Genomic DNA, 22279 nt, shown 5'->3' on the forward strand with positions numbered 1-22279 from the left:
TGAGGTTTAGGTTTTTGTTTTGTTTTTTTTTATCCCAGATGAGATGATATGCAACTAAACTTTTCCTGGGACCAACAAAAAACATCTTCTACTAACATCTAATATGGGACAAGATGCCATGATTGAATTTGTATACACTATGAAAACTAACACAAAGTAAAACAAATGAGCACAGAAGGAGGAAGAGGGCGAGGACAGCGTGATGAAAGGATGAGCAGCCATCAGACCATCTCAACCCGCACTGTGTGTTTTGCTCCAGGCTCGCATATGTAACCAATCGTCTCCCGGTGAAGGTTACATGGACTCCACCACATTAAATTAACATGAAGATAAATGGACCGATTATAAAGCTTCATGACACACAATCGGGCTGCTACTTGCCTTCTGCGTGAATGTGTGTCTGTGTGTGTCAGCGCAATCAACATCTGCCGATGTTTATCACATCACTGAGGAGAAAGTGGCGAGACAGAGAGAGAGAGTAAGAATGAAGATGGAAGGAGAGGAGATAATGAGAATGATTGTGTTATGTCTGTCTTGGCTATTAGAGGAATGATGTTTGATTTGTCTTCAGAAACCAAAAATCAGAGAAGTTAAGATGGCAGCATAAGAATGGACAAGCCTCTGGCTCAGACCAGCTACTCTGAATTCTCATCCATCCATCCATCCATTCGCTACCGCTTATCCTTTTCAGGGTCGCGGGGGGCGCTGGAGCCAATCCCAGCTGTCATAGGGCGAGAGGCGGGGTACACCCTGGACAGGTCGCCAGTCTGTCGCAGGGCTAACACACAAGGACAGACAACCATTCGCACTGACATTCACACCTAGTGGCAATTTGGATTATCCAATTAACCTATCCCCCTGAATTCTCATGTTCTTTATAAATCAAGTCGCCACTCTTGTTCTGATTTGGCAATAAATCAATCAATCTGAAATAAAACATGTGTTGTCCAATTTCGGTGATCCTGGATGAACTGTATCCTCTGTTTTCTTTTCTTAGCTAACGGGACTGGCACCCAGTGTAGTCTTCTGTTGCAGCAGCCCATCTGCTCCAAGGTTCAACACGTTTTGCATAAAAAAACCTCTCTTGGTTATAAAAAGTGGGTTTTTTTTGTTCCTGTTTTGTTTTGACAGCAACAACCCAGACACCATCCACAGACCAGCCCATCTGACACCAACAAACATGCCAAAGTCACTAAAAATCACCTTTCTTCCCCACGCTGATGCACTCTTGACCATGTCTACATGGTCTAATCTAATCATCTAATCATCATTGCTTCAATATAACATTCAGCCTAAAGCTACATGTTAAAGATGGTCTTATCAAGGTTACCCAGGTCTTCGTGTTTTTAATTATTTATAGTCTTTGCTTTCATTATTATTTTAGAATTTCTAGCCTCTCTTTTGTGTCAGTCATATCTCCTTGTGTCTGTGTAAAGTGTGTGTCTCTGTACCTGGGTTATGTTTGCTGTTTTGCTTTGATAGTCTAGTGTCCTGTGTTTAGTGTTTGATGTTTTGCTTCCCCTGGTCTCATTAGTTGTGATTACCCCCTCGTGTGTCTCATTCCTTCGTTGTCCTTCTATATATTTGGTTTGTCTGAGTATCACTCATTGTATTTCTCCGTGTTCCAGGTTCCACATTCCCTGCCGCTTGTTTTCTTGTTTCGTGATTCCCGACTCAGGTTTTTATGTTTCATGTTCCAGGTTTCTAGTCCCAGGCTTTTGTTCCTTTGTATTATTTTGTAGTTGCACCCAGTTTAGATTTTGTTCAGCTTATTTGTTGCCATTTACTGCTTTTTGTATGTATTCTGTCTCCACTGTCAATAAAGTTCATTGGCAGTCAAGTCGTCAGTGGTCAGTGTCTGCACTTGGGTCCTGTGACAGTTTTTCACGACATTTTTTTTGGAGAACGTAATAAGAACGACTCAGTTATAGTAAACTCAAAGACAGACATTTCTGAATAAATTACATTTAAGAGTCTAATAAACCTGAGCCCCGCCCTTCTTTATAGCTTTTTTATGTGACATTTGAAAGGTTTTCAGGAGGGCTTTTCCAAATCATGAGTCATAAAACTAAAGTGGGTTTCACACAGTTTTAATACATTTTCTTTCAGTTTTGTGACAATGAATGAACTTCATTTGAACTTTGAGTACAATATTCATGTGAATATTGTGAACCTCTCAAGGTTAAATACACGTAGACATTGAGGGCTAGCAGGAGGGACCATGCGCTTACCTGCTGCTCCTTGGCAGGCAGCTCCATGCCCTCCTGGGTTTTAAATGCACCTCAGAACACACATGCATCAACACTACAATGAGCGGGTGGAGGGAGGTTTGGAGTCTTCTCTCACCCCCATTCTCTGCGACCTGCTGGAGCGGGGGGGCTAGGAGGAGGAGTTGGCCGTCCGACTGCGGTCTGGAGTGTGGGGCCTCCCTGCTGCTGTGGAGTCGGGGCGGTCTGCTTCTCCCCACCGCAGGGAAAAGGGTAACACCACCTGGGTCTGGGTGCAGTTCCCCCTCCAGGGGCAAGGGTACCTAGACCCGGTTTGTAGAGTACGCTTGGGGAGTGTGATCGTGTGTACAGCGTCTCTTTATGTTTGTCTCCACGTTGGTTGAGTGTGGAGTAAGTGCATATGAGAGCATGAGGGTGGGAATGGATGTTTGTATATGTGTGTGCCTGTATGTCTGTGTCTATATGTCAGGTTGGGTGTCAGGCGCCACCTCTCTGGGGACATCTCAGGCCCTCCAAGGTTTGGAGGCCTATCTCCCCCTACCACCACTTCCCCTGCCAGTGGCGGACTCCCTCAGACATCGGTGCGTTGGTGGTTCTTTGTGTCCGGGGGTGGGCGTCCGGGTACACACCGGCTCACTCCTTGGCGGCCGCTTATCGGGGCCTGGAGCCTGGGGCTCGCTCGGGCCACTTCGGAGGTGGGGTGCCCCTGGCCTCTCGGCCTGGGGCTCGGTCACTCAGGCACGGCTGGCTGCCGGCGGAGCTCACGGGCGCGTCACTGCAACCCCCCCTGGCTTCTGTTCCGCGGCTGCTGAGTGAGCCCTCATCTGGGACTCTCCTCAGCTCTTTCTGGGACGGTGGCGCGGCTGCCCCTCTGTTGGTCTTCCTTGGTCTCTTGTGTTCTGGGGGCCTCTGGATGTCTGGAGTTTTGATCTCCTCCATACCTGCTTCACGCCCTGGAGGATGGGGCTGTGGCCCCCCCACACCCTCTAGCAGATTATTACATGAAGGAACCTTTTAAAAAAAACAAAAAACAAGCGCGTCCATGCTCACAGGTGTACACACGGGTGATCACACCCACAAACTACACCCTTTTTGGCTCCTACCTCAAAGCACACTGTGTTCTGTTGATCTTATGTGCTGCACAATAATGTTTAATATTTAGTATTTACTGTCATATTCCCATATATCATTGTGATGTTGTTTATTCTATTACTCTTGTTCTCTTCTGCTTGTTTTCTTTTTTCTTTCTCAGCAGGTGATCCAGGTGATTGATATATGCATTTTTTTTTCTGCTCATTCTGTTGGTTTTGGTTTTTTGCCCTTCTCCCCCGTCCCTCTTCTCAGCTGTTTCTCTTTCCCTCTTTCTTTCTCCCCTTCTTTCCCCCAGTCAAGTCTGTCCCGTATTCAGTAAGTGAAAATAAAATAAACAATAAAAGGTGAATCAAATGGACCATTACGGCAAGGCTGGGATGGTCAATTTGGTAAAGTAAATCCGTTGGGCATCTTTCTTTGCCTTTAGACAACAATTCTGATGGCAAAAGAGCCAAACGGGACAGGCAAATAAAAAAAAAAAAAAAAAAAAAAAATTCATGTGAATTTGGTTCTTGGTCTTCAGTCCACACTTGTGTTTATGATATTACTAAATATTAAGAATACCAGTCAGACTAAACTTACATTGGAAAGCTGAATGCGATCAGAATTTCAGTGCCAAATTTCTGGTATTGTTTTCACAGCGGCTTTGTGAGTTTCGGCATCTTATGACTGAATAGTCAATGACACGAATGAGAACATATGCTAAAACAGTTCCAGTCCCTGCTATAAGTGCACGCAGTATTAAATAAATGCCTCGAGGAGAAAAGTCAGGCAGCTAGCTGCTAATGGTGGCTGGAACGTAGAGGTTGAAGTTTGTCAAAGTTGATAAATAATGTAATCAATTTCAATGGATCCACTGCTGGATTTGGTTCATTTCAGAAACTGTGGTTGAGCATTCAGTTCCTGACCCTAACAAAAAAAAAAAAAATGCTGTGAATCTGCCAAAAGTCTGATTTCACTGCTCTGTCTACTGTCTTCTTTAAAGCCGCAGCCAACAAGACTCATGGGCGTTTTTGAAAAGCTATTCCACCAACAAATACGCATCAATATTTCTTTCTTTACCAGAAGCATTTGCAACCAAAGGCAAAAAAGCCAATATGAAGAAACTTTTTTTTCCCAATAGTTTTGTTTCTTTTCTGTTCAGGTATCATACTGACAGTTCAATCAGTGAGGTCTTTATAGTAAAAAATGAAAAAGGAGGAGAATTTGTTATTGAGACACACGTTTCCATGGTTCAAATGTCTGAGGCTTTTGTTTTTCTGTATTTTTAGCAATAATATAAGAAACAGCTTCAGAGTATTTATGAAATGTAAAATGGAGGACAGATAAGTAAGGTTCTGCACTCGGTCAGCTATTAAGTATTAGCAAATTAAACACACAGGTCATTTCTAAGCATTGTGCAAATCAGATTTTCTCCAAGGCGACTGATTTATGCTCATTTTTGCCTCCGTATTAAGATTCCAGCCCAAACGAATCCTTATTTATGGAGTCAGAGATCTGCTGAAGCCACTCACCCAACTTCTCGAGTTTCCTGTGCTACTTCTTCCTGATGTTGCTGTCATTTGGTAAAGCTATATCTATCACTATAGGCCTACATCTATACATCTTCTTCACCACTATGTCCATGATGGGTAGCCATCCCCACCTTGCCCATCTGTATCTGGAAGTCCCACAGGAGCTTAGCTCTGTCATTCTCAACCACCCTGGGGGGCAGCTCTCATTTTAGTCTTGGTTAAAATGATTGACTTAAAACAGATGAGTTTTGTCTTGAAATACCTGTAGACAACTCACTGCTTCATGTTGGTCCCTGTTGTCTTAATGGGCACACCATACTCTGGTCCTTATCCTTGCGCATGCGTATTGCTGTCAGGTATAACAGGTTCTGTATGTTACCTGGTGTTGACCTGGTTAATAAACAATTTTGAAGCTACGCCACTTTTTCTCCTTTTTAATGGTGAACATCCAAGATCACCTTTTAAAAACCTAATAACTTATTTAGTACATTAGCAAAGAAAACTATGATGATTTTTAACCCCCTGTAGATATGGACAGTTAACCATAATTCAGCAGAAGTTTTTGTTATTAATATATTTTAATATAGTTAAAATAGTTAAAAGATGGAGGCCTATACCTACATGAAGAACTGTATTTTGTTTTTGTTTCTCTCAGGACGGCCACTGAAAACATATGATTTATTGAATATGAAGCTGGGCAGTATTTAAGATGAGTTCAATCTTAAACATATACAACAGTAAGATTAATCAATTTAACACCTATGGAGAAAATTTATCTGCACAATTATAATTTTTTTTAACTTCATACATAATTGTCCTATAATGCAGTTAAGTGTACTGAGTTGTTTTCATGATTCTTTATCGCTTCTTTTCTTAAAAGAATGGTTCCTCCATCACATGTCATTTTTAATTAATAGTAAAACATTTTGGTAATATAATAGTAGATATTTATTTAGCCATACCAGTAATGATATTTTACAGTTCTTCGGCCAGAAAGGAGCGCAGAAAGGTGCAGTTGTCCATGCAGCACAAATCATATATTTTAATGTGATCCAGTTTATCCAGAAAATTGGCCAAAAGTGCAAGAAGTGCGATTGTGTACTCAGATTTTAGAGAATCACAAGAGATCAAAAACAAACTTGAGTTTTCATGTGCCAACAAGTTAAATAACACTCACCATGTGACCGTCAAAAAGGGTTTGGTCCAAACATTTGTTAAAAATATGGAAGAGAAATTAAGGGGAAACATGAGACAAAGGGACACATGATGAGCACAAAACAAAGCAAAACAGACAAATTCAAACCATTGAGGAATCAGGATTTGAAGACACGGGAAGAGCCTGGGATTAAACACGTAAAGCTGTTGCCTTTAAACGAGTTTAAATCAGGCTTCAAACTGCTGACCCCCGTCTGACCATGTGGAAAACAGTTTACCGTTTTGAATCTTAGCAGCTAAACAGAGAGGCCGAGGAGCCATATGGATCCAGTTGGCCATCAAAAGCCAGAGAGGGAAAAATAAACACTTTTTTATATGATTTCTCTGTCAGAAAGACTCCTCCATGGTGTTACTGGCTCAAAACGCTCTGCTGGATGAGTGAGTTGCTCAAAATGTACTTCTGCGTGCATGCGTGTACTTGTGTGTGTGTGTGTGTGTGTAAGAGCGAATACATGTGTGAATTTGTGTGTGAGTGTCCCTCCCTGTGTATCGATCCTGACTGATGTGGCCTGTCCAAAGCCATGTTTATTTTCTGCCATAATTACAGAGAAAGCTACACCAGAGAGAGATGAAGGGGTGATGGAGAACCAGATCAACAGAGACACAAAGGAAAAGAAATAAAATGAGTAAATGAAAAACATGAGATAGGGAGAGAGAGAAAGATGAAGGGGAGGAGTGAAGAGGGGCAGATTATTTTGGTTTTCCTGTTTGAGGTCAGGGACAGCTGGGAAACACAGAGTTTGTAAATCTGATTCTCTGACATTACATCCACATGTTTGCAACGGTGAACCTTTACTGAAGAGTAATGGGATTCTCCGGGTCAGGAGCTCAGTGAGCTGGTATTACAGTGAGATCAAAATGTCTGAGAGAACGTCTGACATCTTCTACTTCACATGAATTTAATAGCTTCTTCCATTACAGACGATAATATCAGCTCGACAGATTTAAACAAAAGTTCATTCTGTGCAAGTTAGATAGGAAACATAGAAAACTAGGAAACTTCTGGTTCTGAAAAGTACCAATGTGCCTAAAACCTACATATTTTTAATGACCTACAGGGGGCGACAACTCTGGCTGTAAAATGCTTTCCAGTTAGATAATGTCTATGTGGAAAACAACTCTCTCCTCTGCTCTGTGACTTCAATAAACAGTTTAACGATCATTTAACCATCAGCTCATGGCTCATCTGGTACCCTGCTGCTGCCTTAGCCTATCTGCAAGTGCTACTGCTTCTGCAAGCCGCTTTGCATCCCACCACCATCCCAGTTCCTACTTTAATGCCATTTCTGACCCAACTGGTGTCTTATTAATGAACATCCCAACTACTGCCATACTGCCAGACTAATTACTGCAGACTCGCTAAAATATCTTGACAAAAAAACTAAACAACCTCTCTTGCTGTCAGTCAAAAACAACACAGTTAGACCTCTAAAGGCAGCACACGGCAATCAAATCAACAATCAAATGCTGTAGATATCAAAAATGTTTTTAAAAAGCTGCAGTTCCCTCACTTGCAGTTTGAAAGTAACAGATCGAGTATGATTTAGGCAAAAACATTTCAAAAACAGTGAAACGCTTGCCTGGGTGCATGGAGGTCACAGATTTAAAACAGCAAAAAAGTCCAGAAGTGCTTTTTAAGCAAAGCTGAGCACCGTGACCCAGCCTGAAGGATTCTTTAAGTCATGTCCTTTATGAAAACTGCCCTATATCCTCCACGCTCCCCACCAAACTAAACAAGCATCCAGCCATCACAAACACTAAATGCAGGAAATTTAAAAAAGATGGGGGCAAAAGGACAGCGGGGACCTTGTGTGTACAAATACAGGAAATGCCAGCTTTCTCTGACAAGTGCTCTTCATACATAAAACATTTCACAGATCCAGCCATCTTGTGAGCTGTCCTTTGCATGACAACTACCAAAACACACACAGACACACCCTTAATGGAGCCAGCAAGCTCTGTCATGTGAAACAAAACTGGAGCAGTAAGAGGCTGTCAGGTTAGACAGAAGTCATTCATTCTAAAAAAAAGAAAATGCCAACAAATGACTTGTGAATACTTAGCTTTGGGTTAAAAAGCAGTGAAAAAAATACTCATTAAAAACGATTATTGAGGTCATTTAGAGTTTGGTGCTTTCATGGATATTTTGGTTAGCAGAGGAGACGTGGCGTGTTCAGGCTTTAGATCTTTGTTGCTTTGTTGCACTTTTTTTTCTTTCCACGGCTGTCCTCCCTGCTTTCTCTCTAATGATAAACAAAAACGCCATAAAACTAAATCTCGTGAAAAGCAGCGACATCAAAATGAGCTTAAACAAGCACTGCTGTGTTCTGACCCGGGTTTGGAATTCTGTCCACATGTTCCCATTTGATCCCTGTTATTGCAGTCACTGAACACACAAATCCCAGCGACATTCCCACAACCACATGACTGAGACAGCCTCGGGGTCGCAGAGAGAAAGTTTGCCAGTTTGCATGGAAGCGTTAGAGTATGTTTGTGTGTTTCTTTGTGGGAGTGTGTTTGTTGTGCACCATCTTGTATGACTTGGTTGGATGTTACTGATTCCTCAGCTTGCTCAATCCTGGAGGAGGTGATCCCTGCAGATGAGCAGCAATGGAGACTCTGGATTAGATAATTTATACATATGCCTTGTAGAGTATAACTGGAAGAGCCTCCAAAAAGTCTGAACTTTTTAGACTTTTAGTGGCAAACTCCAACAACCCTTTGCTAAAGTTTGTTGTATGTAGCTATTAAATTTGTCTTACATAGTTGCTGCATTCATGTTAGTTCCATTAGATTAACCTCTCAGGACTTGGGACTCGCTTTACATCTTAGCTGACTGGAGACCTGATTTAGTATTGGTCCCAGCTAGCGTAATTTGATTCATGGAAGGTGCATGTCTTTACAGACAAGACCATCCAAAAGTCTATGGAGCAAAGCATTAAAAAAGTCCCACAAGCGTAATAAGCAGAAGACTGTGGGTGAACTTTCAGTCACTGAGGAGAGCTGAAGAGTGACGACCGGATGGAAGCCAAAACACAAACTCGGGCTCAGGACCAGGCCTTCCCGCACCCTGCTGGGTTAGTTTGTGTGTCTGTTTTGTATGCACCAAGGCAGCCGTTTTACATAGGCCGTGGTCAAATTCCAGTCCGTTTTACAGGACAAGCTGTGACGCAGATCGTTTCTTGGTGAGTGCGTAGCTGAGATGAACACATCCCACAGAGCTCTGCTGCAGTGGCTTTTGGTTGGTAGAGCTGCATGTTCCTAAAATCTGAACCCAAACGTGCTCTTGCTGTGTGCAGAGGCGAGTTTATCAATGCACTGCTGAAAACAACTATTATTAGCAAAATAATAGCGTGTTTTAGTCAAATTTTCTGGAATTATCCTTAAATGTTATATTTTCCTAACTTTTCTACTGACGACAGCACAGAATAGAATGGAACAGGTTTTCTGTCAAGTGTTGTTGATGTCATGATGTTACGGCGCACTCACACAGAGGCGTGGCTGCTGTGACTTATAAAGTCTCTGCTTATTTTTATTTGTTCTCTAAACAGCGTTTAAAAAATGGTAGCTAATGTAGCTTAAATCGCTAGAGATTATTAGAGAATTTTAACCTGAGATATCACTTTTTTTCATCCAAGGAGCCGATGTGCATTATTATTATTTTAGCTTGTTAAAAATTGCTATTCCTATTCAGATCGCATTGGGCGTCAGTGTTTAATTACAGTACAGTTTGTCACTTTTATTCACTGTCATATTTAAATTCACCAAAAATGATAAAGCTGTAACTTGTTTAACCCACATTCCTTGATGATGATTTCACACAATTAAGCAGTGTGTCATACTGTTGTCGATTGCAGATCCCCCACTTACTATTATAGGATTATATTTTTGTAATTTTCTACTTCCTAGTTGAGTGAGGAGGATGGAGAGGTTGTTAAAGAACAGAAAGAACGAGGGAGCAAATAGTGACATTAAAATCAAAAGTTGGACATTATCTTCCGCCAAAGGAGTCTTCCTTGAAGACAGGGGGAGAAGTTCAGTTATTTGGAGGTGCTCAGATTAGGGAGGCAATTACTCCACATCAAAAGGAGCCAGCTAAGGTGGTTTGGGCATCTGATTAGGTTGTCTCCTGCTGTGAGGTTTTTCGGGCATGTCGTACTGCAAGAAGGCCCCTGGACATGCAGGAGAGATTGCATCTCTTGGCTGCTTTGGGAATTCCTTGGTGTACTCCCAGAAGACCTGGAGGGGTGAGGGAAATCTGGGGGCATCTCTGCTTTGACTGCTGCCCCTCATGATCTAGACCTGGATAACAGGCAGACAATAGATTTTTGTATTGATGATGGCAAAATGTCACTGTGTAAGGTCTAGAACATTTGAAAGTTCATGTACAAAAATATTTAGATTACATGTTAAAAGACAGAGAACTAAGCTTTTGTCACTTTTCTGTGCCCCATACACCACACAGTTACAAAAACGCTGACCACAAGTCATTAATTGGTACAACAGTCTCAGTCATGGTGGCTGTTCTTGTGCCAAGAACAGTGTATTACCGGTGTTTGGCACAGAAACACTGGAAACTCCATGATCTGAAGTTAACAGTCCTGTGAGTCTCCATGCTTGCCATTGCGGGAGTGTTCTGTACTTAGAAAAGCAGAAAACGTACAAATCATTAAATTAAATAAGAGAGCACAACTTTAATTTTCAGCATGCAGGGAAAAAGTACAAAAAACTCGATAAAACTGACTAACTATAAATTAATTCAAATACACTCATTTATATTAGAGGATGCACTCAGTATGTAGTCTGTAGTTGATTCAGTGACTTGTCTGCAACTTTGGGTGAGATGAACAATATAAAACATGATAACCAAAGTAGAAAAAAAAAAGAGGAAAAAATTAGAAAACGCTAAAGTGGGACTTTTACAGAGAGCAGTTTAAGACACCCTCAACAATCATATCAACACCAAAAACAAGCAATTGGAATTTGATTATTTGAATACAATTAACTAAATACAATTTAAAACTATGATGCTTTGGGGAAGATGAGAAATGTGTCTTTGCTTCATGCTCTTTCTCTTACCCACCCAAAAAATTCATTATTTTCCATTGCATTAATATGACTGGACCAACCACTAACTCACACACACACACACACACACACACACACACACACACACACACACAGGAAACACACACTTCTTCCAAAAATATAAAAAAAATACAAAGGCTTTTATGGGAGGACTACAGTACTCTTTGTGACCTCTCCGTCTGTCTGGTATGCTGTACTCTCACACACATTTGGCCAGTGGGCTCACACATGCTGCTGTAATAATTTTGGGGGGGTGAATAAAGGCTTTTTATTGAGGTTTAATGACGTGTTCATTCAGAGCGGCTCTCAAATAGTGACAGAGAACAGAGAGCTGGCACAGGGATCGCCTCCAGTTGGTTGACTCACACCTACGTGCGCACACACACACACACACACACACACACACACACACACACACACACACACACACACACACACACACACACACACGTTACAGTATATCACTGACCCACGCCTGACAGTCTGTCAGTATACAAGTGGGAAAAGTCGTGTCTCCCACACTGTTAACATGGACTTCACATTCTCTTTTCTTACTTTCACACCCTCTTGATGTGTGAGTAAAAGGAACACGCATGTTAAGGGCTCTCAGGGCGTATTAAACAAGGAATGGGAGCCAGAGGAGACAGCTCCAGGTCCTGTGACAAACTAATTAGCCTGTAACATGGAAAATCGGTGCTGCAGTCAAAGCGCAGGATGTTAATAAGGGCCCTGCAGAAAAAAAAAGGAAAAAAAAAGACTCCTGGCGCCATGATGGAGGTGCAAGGGAATAAGTGAGTGTATGCAGATTATAGTTAAATGGAAGCCAGTTACTTTCACTGTCAATTTATTTTTCAATTAATGAAAAAATGAAAAATGCCCACCAATTTTTCCCAGGATCCCTGGTCCAAAGTCAGATCAACAAATCATTAATTATCCTCACATTTGAAAAGCTGGGACCCACAAATGTTTGGCCTCAGAATTGACAAATTAATTACCAAATAAACTGTAGATATTGTACAATTTGGCTGCAATCTAAAAAAAAAAAGGGAGTTAAAGGTTAAGCTTAGAGATTAAGGTGTTATACTTCTTATTACTGCTGAAAAGAATGACTGCATGTCATATGCACTCTACTATCCCACTCAGCTTTTAGCTCTTAGTTTTCTGGCAGGTGGTTCAGACTCAGCATTCATCACGTGGCTGATGTTTCCAGCAAAAAGGTTTTGATAAACACACTGAATGTTTCCAGATTGGCAAGCCAGACAAAGTGGAACAAGCACTGAAAAAACAGACCAGCTGAAATGTCACAGTCAGATTTTTTTTGTCTCCCCTGAATTAATTTAAGCTTCTTCGATGTGCTTTTGCAATCCCTCTGAATGATATCCTGTCCAGTCCTGTTATAAAATACTGCATCCTAATGGAAAAAACTCACACACTGCAGATGATACACAAAGCAGAGATGATGTGACATAATGCAACGCAGTTCTTGCTCGTTACCCTTTTGAAAATGGATTTTCACATCTGCAGCTGCTCTGCTGGGCTGTGATGGTTATTGCTCAGCCGAAGAATCTGCAGTCTTATTTATGTATCTAGCTGCTATTTAAACCACCGCTGTCTCTATGATTAAATACTACAGGCACATTGAAGGAATACAGAAGCTTATCAGAATGCCAGCAAAACCCTCCAGCCCACGCACAAAACCTGCGCCAGTTAGTGTAGTAGTAATAATAATAATTAGCAATCACAGTGACAGCTATTTCATAATACCTGTAATTAGAAATGCAGCTGTGCAATAGGAGGGGGCGGGGGGTAACTTGAATGAGTATGAAAATTGGCCTCCCCATGGTTCACAGTGACATTGTAAAACCACACGAATTTATCCCAGCCAATCAGCAAAAATCACATTGACTCTGACCAATGAGGAGAGCCTGGAACATTTCAAAATTAAGTGTTCTTCTGGCAATTTGAGTATTTTGATCCTACCTACTCTAACATTTTTGGTCTTAACATCAAAACTGTCAGTGATACGGTGATGAAAGTCATGCATTATAGATTTCAAAGGTTGTTTTAAAGGTTGAGATAGGTGTGGTTTGTTTTGGACTTCCAGAAATTTGTGAAATTTGTGGCATAGGAATGGTGGCCCCATGTTTGATCATATGTCCTATTCATCAAGTCAAAAAAAAAAAAGGAATACCAATATTTATAAGGCTATACTGCTATTTTTTTTCTTTTTGTTATGCATTTATAATATCTATGTCAATATATTTAGTTTTCAGAAGATCTGCGCATATCGCTGTTACAGTTTATCTGAATATTGACACAAAAATGTACTCGCGTTTCTTTTGAAACTGTCAACTTGGTCACTTTAAGCCAGTCCATCAAGTGCCATGTCATAGCACTGTGTGGGTGTATGCACATGCTCATGAACTTAAACTTTAAAGAAAGGTATCAAACACCAAAAAGCAGTTGCCTGTGACTACACAGGACTGCAGTTTAATTTGTGTGATTTGTGAAAAGTGGCAGTGACAGAAAATGTTGAGGAGTAACAGAATACATGTACTGGGGTTACGCATTTAAAATACAAAATATGAGTAACAGTATTCTGTTAAAGTTACCGTTTAAATAATTAGACTACAGTTACTTTGTTGAAATAAATGGATTATACAGAGTTCTTTTCCTGTTTCATATATTAGGCTATTCCCTCTCTAATTTTGGTAATTAACGCATTGCCGGAAACCCAAACAAAACACGCAATAAGCGGCTCTAACAGAAGCGCCGTGTGTATGTTAGTGGCGTCAGTTCCACAATGGACCCGGAGCCAGCACAACAGAGCCAGTAGTACACGGGCAGGAATGCATTTCTTATTTGGAAATTCCAACACCACTTCATATTTAAAGAAGGAAGGGATGGGCGAAATCTGACCGTGCAATGCAAACTCTGTTTGCCAGCAACCAAGCTGCTCTCAGTGTCCAAAGACTGCAACCTAAAGAAACATCTGGAAGTAAGTTATTTTTTAAAAACTAACGTTAGCCTGCTGCAACTACCTTGTTTTAGTTGTGGTAGCTCCCTGGGTTATGCACCACTTCAGTATCTTCAATGTACCATTGCTGTGTAATTTATTACTGTTACTGAAGACTACATTACAACATGGTAGCTGCAAATAATGAAATAATAATTAACCTAACAATGTTAGCTTGGAGGCGAGTAACCTTCAGTAATAGTAATAAATCACACAGCAATAGTACATTCATGTAGTTGTAAAAAGCATGACAATATATCAAGTAATCCAAAGCGTTCCGAATATGTTACTCTCATTGAGTAACTTAACAGAATAGATTACAAACTACATTTATTCTGTATTTTGTAATCTGCAGTGGAATACATTTTAAAAGTAACCTTACCAGCACTGGTGACAATCAAGAAAAACACCCTTAAGTAAATATTCTTTGAAGGTTACATGTGTTTTTCCTGTTTTGGGGAAAATGTTTACAGTAAAGTGGTCACTTCTTTGACCTTGATTTGCAGCTTAAAATAGAAAATTCTGGAAAAAGAATCTGTAATATTCTCCAGTATCACTCTTGTGTTCAAAATAATAATTTCTATGTGTTTCAATTAGTTCTCCATAAAGGGTCCTTGTTGTCTCTGTAATATGATTGCACAAATCATAAAAATGTTTGTGAAATAGACATCAGTGCTAAGCCACCCAGAAATCAGTCTAAAAATTCGCAGCATGTTAAGAGAGATCAGTAATGTGGCTGTTGGAAAAAATGTCCACATGCATTGGGCAGTATCAGTGGTAATGCCCCTTAAAGCTCCCCAATACCCCAATTTACACATAAAAAGGCAGGTAAGTTTTCCAGGATGTTTCCACAGTGAGCAATGCTAATGTGTCTTGTTAAGTAAGTCGACCATCAAGGAGCCTCTGTGTTGTTTACTTTAAGGTGCCTGGGAAAAGACCCGGGGATCACAAGCAGTTCATAAGGCCCTCATAAGATGCTGCTAAGGGGCCCGCAAGGTATTCATAACATGCTCCCATAGAGCCCCCCACCGCTAAAACAAATCATTAGTATCCTGCAAAAACCTTATATGACTCTAAAGAGTCAATTTTTGAGGAAATGGGAAAACCTGGCCTTTTTTCTCATCAATGCAGCTGCATTTTTGACATTTCAGAGGGGGCTGTCAAAGGTCAGGGTTTGGCGCAGAGTTAGGAACTTTAAAGTAACTTCTCAGAAGTGTTTGTAACAGGCTTTTTTCTGTAGGTTTTACTTGACAGTTTTATTCCTTTCACAGTTGATGAGTGGTCTTAAATATTTATTTTTTGGCGTAAATGTCATACTAAATTGAAAATTGGCTGGGGATAGGGATAATCTGCAACAAATTACTTAAACAATACTGGCAACAATGACACTTCATTATCATTTTGGTATTTTCTTGCAGTCTTTGTCATTTATTGAATTACAAGCTTCATTGCATTTTGTTTTATTACATTATTGGCATTTGCTATGGGAAGTGATTAGGTTAAAGGCATTTAAAGGGTCAAATGAAGGGTAGTGTCTTATTGACTGACCACTGCAAAGACTTAACCCATGACTTTGCAGTTACAGCAGAGCCTCCAAACCACAAGGACGATTCTCCCTGTGATTGGAGAAGCTTTGGTGTCAGCTTGGGTGACAGGAGGGTCTTTGTGTTGCTTCGAGGGTCTGCCTGGGAAATTGTAGGTTAAATAGCACTTGGGGGCTCGTAAGAGCATCCTTGATGGGCTCGTGGGGAGTTCATGGCGTGTTGGAGAAGGTTTGTAATGTAGTGATGAGGGTTCATAAGGCTGGTGTTACAGGCACAGGAAGGTCAGGAACTCGGCGAGAAGCTAATAGTGGGTTCCAGCATGTAGCCCTCTTTTTGACCTCACAGAGAAGAATCAAAGTCTTTTCTTTTTTCCTCTTTCCTCCATTATACCGTCCTCCCACTTAATTTTCTTTTCTCGCTTTGATTCACTCCATTTCCATTCATTTGCGCGAAGAAACAACTGCCTTTGTTGATGTGCTTGGCTAAAGAGTGGCAATCAATGAGCAAAATCCCAATCTACCTCATTATTTTCAGATTTTGACTACACTCTTGTTCCTCTCTTCTCTTCCCATCATCACCCTCTCCACTTGATGGGAAACCTTGGGTCAATGTGTTTAACACACCCACAAATATACTTTTTTCCCTCTAAAGAGGGCCTCCTGTTTCTACTGAGACCCCAACACGGTCATTAAAATCCTCCCATAACGGATCATCCTTTTTTCACTCTTGTCCCACTTCCTCTTTCTCTCTAACTGTGCTTTTTCCTTGCCCTCCTCCTCCCTTTTTGGTCTTCATTGCTTCTCTGTCCATATATCTAAATCTCTTTTTTCCATCTCCCTACCTCTTCGATCCTGGAGGTGAAGGAAAATGACACAGACAATCTTTCTGTGTTGATTGAGTATTTTTGCTGTGTGATTCATGGTCATTACTGAGTTATGGATGATCACGAGAGGGGCGAGGGATGAGGGAGAAGAACAGGAAGCTGGCATTCAAGCAAATTTTTATGTCAATGAGATTTTCATAAAAGTTATCTAGCAACGTCGATGCAGTAGTAAGAGTAAATAATAAGGAGCAAGTTAAACTGCAATGTGCAGGTCATTGGCCAAAGTCGAGCTAGCTAAGAACAAAAGGGGCAAAGAAGCAAAACTTTGGTCAAACTACAAAAACAAATTTGTAAAACTTGCTTACTGTGTTTTTCTTACTTTAGAAAATAGAACTAGAAAACAAACTTATTACTTAACATAACCTCACAGCTAGCTAGTTTGATCCACCGTAAGTTAAGCTTCCGTTTTAATCAATTAAGTCATAAGCAGCAACTCCCCATCATGGGTAAGATGTACATAATCTCCAAATGTAATGTAAAAATCGATGTTTTTAGCCATGTTGACCACATACTCGTAATGGCAATGGCAATATCAAGTGATCGTGAATTAAAAAAAAAAAAAAGTTGAGTTCCCAAGATGATGTAGACTAATAACTTTTATGATACTATGAATTTTCTCCCACAAACAGGCTGATGTTGGAGCTATTTTACTAAATAACTTTTAAAATTAACTGCATTAACTCTTGCAATCTATTACCTTTTCATCTCCTGTTGTCAACAGTCTAATGTCATGATTTTTTTGTTTAAGATGTTATCCAGTTTTATTGCCAATTAGCAAATGTTGCTAGTTGCTGGTAATTTTGATTTTGTAATTTTTATTTTTAATGACTTTACATTTTTAAAAACTTTAAAAGACAATAATTTGGTACACAAGTTTATTTTGGAATTACTCCAATCCATACATTGTACAATGTCTACATTAACCCCCCACTAATATCTGGCAAAATGTCCCTTCTCTTACCAAGTTGCAACTAAACCAACAGTTTAACAAGCCTCTGGTATAATTCTGACTAGATATTTGATAATATGCATCTGATATTTTAAGTAAATTTTCAGCAGTATTTGGGTCAGGGTTTTGGGAGGGCCATTTCAGAAGCTCAATTTATCCATTACGAAAACAGTTGTTATGCAGTTTTGAAGTTAAAATGCAAAGCACCGTGGAAATCTTTAGCACAACCAGTGTTGGTCAAGTTACTTGAAAAAAGTAATCAGTAACTAATTACTGATTACTTCCCCCAAAAAGTAATCCCGTTACTTTACTAATTACTTATTTTCAAAAGTAATTAATTACTTAGTTACTTAGTTACTTTTTAAAAACACGATTTACAACCTGAAGAGGTGATAAAGCGATAGATCTTTCAGCCCAATTCTACTTTTTCTACATAATCCATCATACAAAATGTAATCAAATGGAAAAGTCTGTTTTTTTAACTTGTTTTATCAGTTTTAATCTTTTAACTTTATGCATCAAGCAAAAATGTAATTATATGCAACATTCTCTGACTTGAATAAATTAGTTTAACATTTAAACCTATTTTCTGCACATTCCAGCACATAAAATAAAATATTTTTTGTGTTTACACTCACTCTTTCAAATAGATGCAAGTAAAACACAGCAGGAAATAAATAAAGTCAAAGACTCAGCGGTCCTGTTGCTCTATTTTCACCTGTAAAGCAGGAGTGGCGTAGGCGGAGGTTTACCCTGGTGCAGGTGTGCCACGGTCAGTTGAAGAATCCACGAGTTTCTCTGTGAATTTCCCATTACGTCATAGCGCACTCGGTGCTTGCTTGGAAGTTTAGGGGTTTTTTTCGCTGTAAAAAGAAGTTTTCTTCCCACGTATGATGGACGCTAATGTTTTTGTCACTTTTTATGGAATCAAACTCAAAGTAAGGTCAGTACTTCCACGCTTTAAACGCTGCACGCTCATACTCTCTCCCACAATCGATATGTGATCCATTGTTGATCTGCACACAGCTGTTGTCTCTAACGGCGCACTCGCTTACGTCACTGTCATGAGACATTCTCGCAAAAAAATCACGGTTTTAGTAACTCAGTAACGCAGTGTTCCTACGGGAAAGTAACGGTAATCTAATTACCGTTTTTGCAATAGTAATCCCTTACTTTACTCGTTACTCGAAAAAAGTAATCAGATTACAGTAACGCATTACTTGTAACGCGTTACTGCCCATCTCTGAGCACAACTTACAAAAAGATTTACGTGAGCATATGCATATATTTCGGCATGCGTGTATGGAAAAGAAAAGATTAAAAAAATAAATTCAAACTTGTGCATCCAACTCTTGTTTTTTAAAGTCCTTAAAGATGTGCTGTACAATCATTCCACCCTGGAAAAAGAACAGTTCAAAGAAATCATTACAAAACCAGCATTCATGCCCATGATGAGTGGATGTAAACTTCCAACCACAACTGTATATGGAGCCCAAATCCAAGTCAATGCACACTGAAAGACTTTGTCATTATAGTCACAAATATTTACCTCACTTTTACATCTTTTGCATAAAAAATTTCTTGTTGAAACTCTTAAAAGCACTCATCATCGTTGCCGATTCCTTTTATCTGATTCTATCTGTTTTTCCCCTTTTCTGTCTTCTTCGCTGATGGGATAAGCAGGCCTCATCAGATATCTTATAAGATATCTGATGAGGCCTGCATAAGCTACACACACACACACACACAGAGGAAGAGAGAGAGAGAAAGAGGACTCTGAGGGGTGATCATGGTTCAGAGGCCAAACAAATGTTCTGTCAGATTTACTGGCTGAACGAGGTTGGTGGTGCTCACTCACTCACACACACACACACACACACACACACACACACACACACACACACACACACACACACACACACACACACAGAGCAATCCTGTGGATTAATGTCATACTCTGTCACTACCTCGCTACCACATGACCTTTCTTCTGTCCTCTGTCTTTAACTCTAACAGTCGCTTTAACATTCACTACTTCATGCCTGACCTTTACCCTCACTCTGTCCTGAACCTAACCTTTACTCCCCTCCTGGCTTTCACTAGTCTTGTGGATAGAAGGAACCATCTAGCCTTGCTCTTCTTTTCATTACTGTGGGGAGAAAACCACCTTCCTTTCTTCCTCTAAAACACAATAAATTATTCTCAGCGAAACATGGGATGCTACCAGGAGGCATGTAAGACTGTCAACATTTAAAGATTTTTTTTTTTGACATGTGGAAAGGTAATTTTAGGAATTTACATTCAAGGACCAAATGGTTTGATTGGGCTCATACATGTGCATCTACCACCACAAGACTGGGGGGGGGGAATCCTTTCATGTTTTTCTGGCTTGAGCTTTAGGAAAAGTTGGAACAACTCTGAGTAACCCCCCCTGTTTGGTTGTAATCCAATAAGAAAATGGTATTTCAATCAGGTTTCCCTGCATAAATAAATGCACACATACATGCTCACTGATGGTTGTACAGTAACAGTAGGGAAAAAAAGCTTAATTTCAGGAGCTGGGGAATCCAAATGCAGCCCCAGAGAGCAGTACTTTGAGGATCACATTACCCACTCACTGGCCTGGTGACGTTCTTGCATTTATGCATTTCACAGTGAGTGAAACAGCAGAATAAGCTTCAGCTCCCACAGCAGCATCATTGCAAGAAACATGGAAGAAGGAGGTGAAAGGTCATAGGTGACAATGTCTCTCTGACCTTTGAATGAAAAAGAAATAATTTGCTGAAAACGTGACATGTTTTAGTAAAGGTTTAATCCATGCAAAATGTGCATGCACTTTTAACATTGTAAAGGTCTTTGTCTTCATTTGCAGGCAAAATATGAAATAAGTGCATGGATTTATTGAAATGTGAAAACATATATAGAAATACAATATATAAAGCAAAGAGTTAGTGCAATTCTAACAAGCTTGAAAGTCAGTCCACCTTTTTTCTTCAACACAACTTGAACTCTCGTAGGCAAACTTTCTGGTCAGATGCTTTTGAGACAATATTGGTGGATCATTGTTACTTTTCTATTTCATCTCTATCAAACTGTGTTATCTTTGGAATTTGTCATCGATTTATGACAACAAGTTGTGTTTTTTTGAAACATGCTCACAGTAACAAAGTACCGAAAGGTGACATTTTAAATAGACACAACACTGGTTCATCCGTTGAGTTTCAACCCCAGGATTTTGTATGCTCTGGTGATTCACTGATCAGTGTTACATGGCTTAACAAACAAACAAACGGTTGTGGGCAAAAGACCTGCAACTGACAAATAAAGCCTATCTCATCATCATCTCATCATCATCAAACAAAATTACTATGAAGATGGTGTGGTACAAGGAATAGACTGAAAATGAGTGAAAAAGCAGCCAATGTCCAAAGAAAAACTTGGAAAAACGTTCAAAAAGTCCAAAGAGCAATTGCTTAAGACCACTTTAAAAGTTAGAGGAAAGTCTGACTCTTTGGAAGCAAAATACAGAGATGTAAGGGTGGCACAAGACTTTTGTACAATTCTGTAGCTCACCATTTCCAAATTATGAGGCCCAATAAAAAAAATTTATAGATTTATTAGCATAAAATCTACCGATGACCATTAAAGAACACAACAAGCCATTAATACATGTGATATGCCAAAACATTTAGTTGCTGCATGCTTTCTCTTGTACAGCCTCAGAATGAATTTACTTCTGTTGGGGGCGTTGGTTATTTAATAAAAGCAGCCCTGGTGAGTGATCGTAATCCTGTTTGGGGCACGTATGCAGCAAATCTCCTACCATTACACTTGGAATTACATTTTTACAGTGTAATTTAAAGTCCACTTTGGGTGAAGCCCTTGTATTGTAAAACAAATCACTGGTTTTGATTCTTCAGACACTGTAAAGGCAGTAATGCATATGTAGTTAAAGTGATAATAGGGAGTGTGTGTGTTTGTGTGTGTGTGTGTCTATATGTGATGTGGCCCTTGTACCTCAGCTGGTATTGCTTAGCATGAGAGGGTGCTGCCAAACTCTGTGCCTGATCTTTCAACACCTTTACGACACACAAAGTCACAAATGAGCTCTCAGCGCCTCGGCTACAAAGCCTCAATAAGACATGTCCCTGCTAAGTGCACGGGGTCACATATATGAATGCATGAACAGGGAGTGTGTATGCATTAAAAAGATGGATTTGAAATGATACGTAGGACCAAATGAATTCATACAAAACAAAGAATGTTGTCTAAAATTTGTCAAAAACACACTGGAAAGCATTTGTCTTTGTGCTTCTGTCAAGTTCTCTGTCTCCTCCTTCAAGTGTCTGTTGTGTAAGAATATACAAAATGGAAACCATGTAATCCATTTCTGTGGGGTTGATGTGGAATTTAGCTTCACAGTAAACACGTTTGAAAGAGAGAAGCATCTCAAATTTTTATTTATGCTTGTGTGTGCCCTCAAATGCATTCCCATGACTCCCAATTCCATTTGCAACCAAAAGACCCTTTTCAATCAGTAGACTGCATTCATATTGCCCTGGCCTAAGTTTTATCATACTCTATGTTTGTACTTATTGTTTTTTGGGGGATATATTATGCTGATTTAAAGATAAATCCATCCATTTTCTCAGCTGTTTATCCAAATGGTAAGCTGTGGGAGAGCTTTAGCTTATCCTAGCTGTCATTGGGCGAGAGGCTGGGCTTACCCTGGACAGACTGCCAGTCAATC

This window comes from Mchenga conophoros, linkage group LG3 (assembly GCF_057382185.1).
Source record: "Mchenga conophoros isolate Kocher_MC1m ecotype Shallow Benthic linkage group LG3, M_conophoros_male_GT1.1, whole genome shotgun sequence".
Classification (NCBI taxonomy): Eukaryota; Metazoa; Chordata; class Actinopteri; order Cichliformes; family Cichlidae; genus Mchenga; species Mchenga conophoros.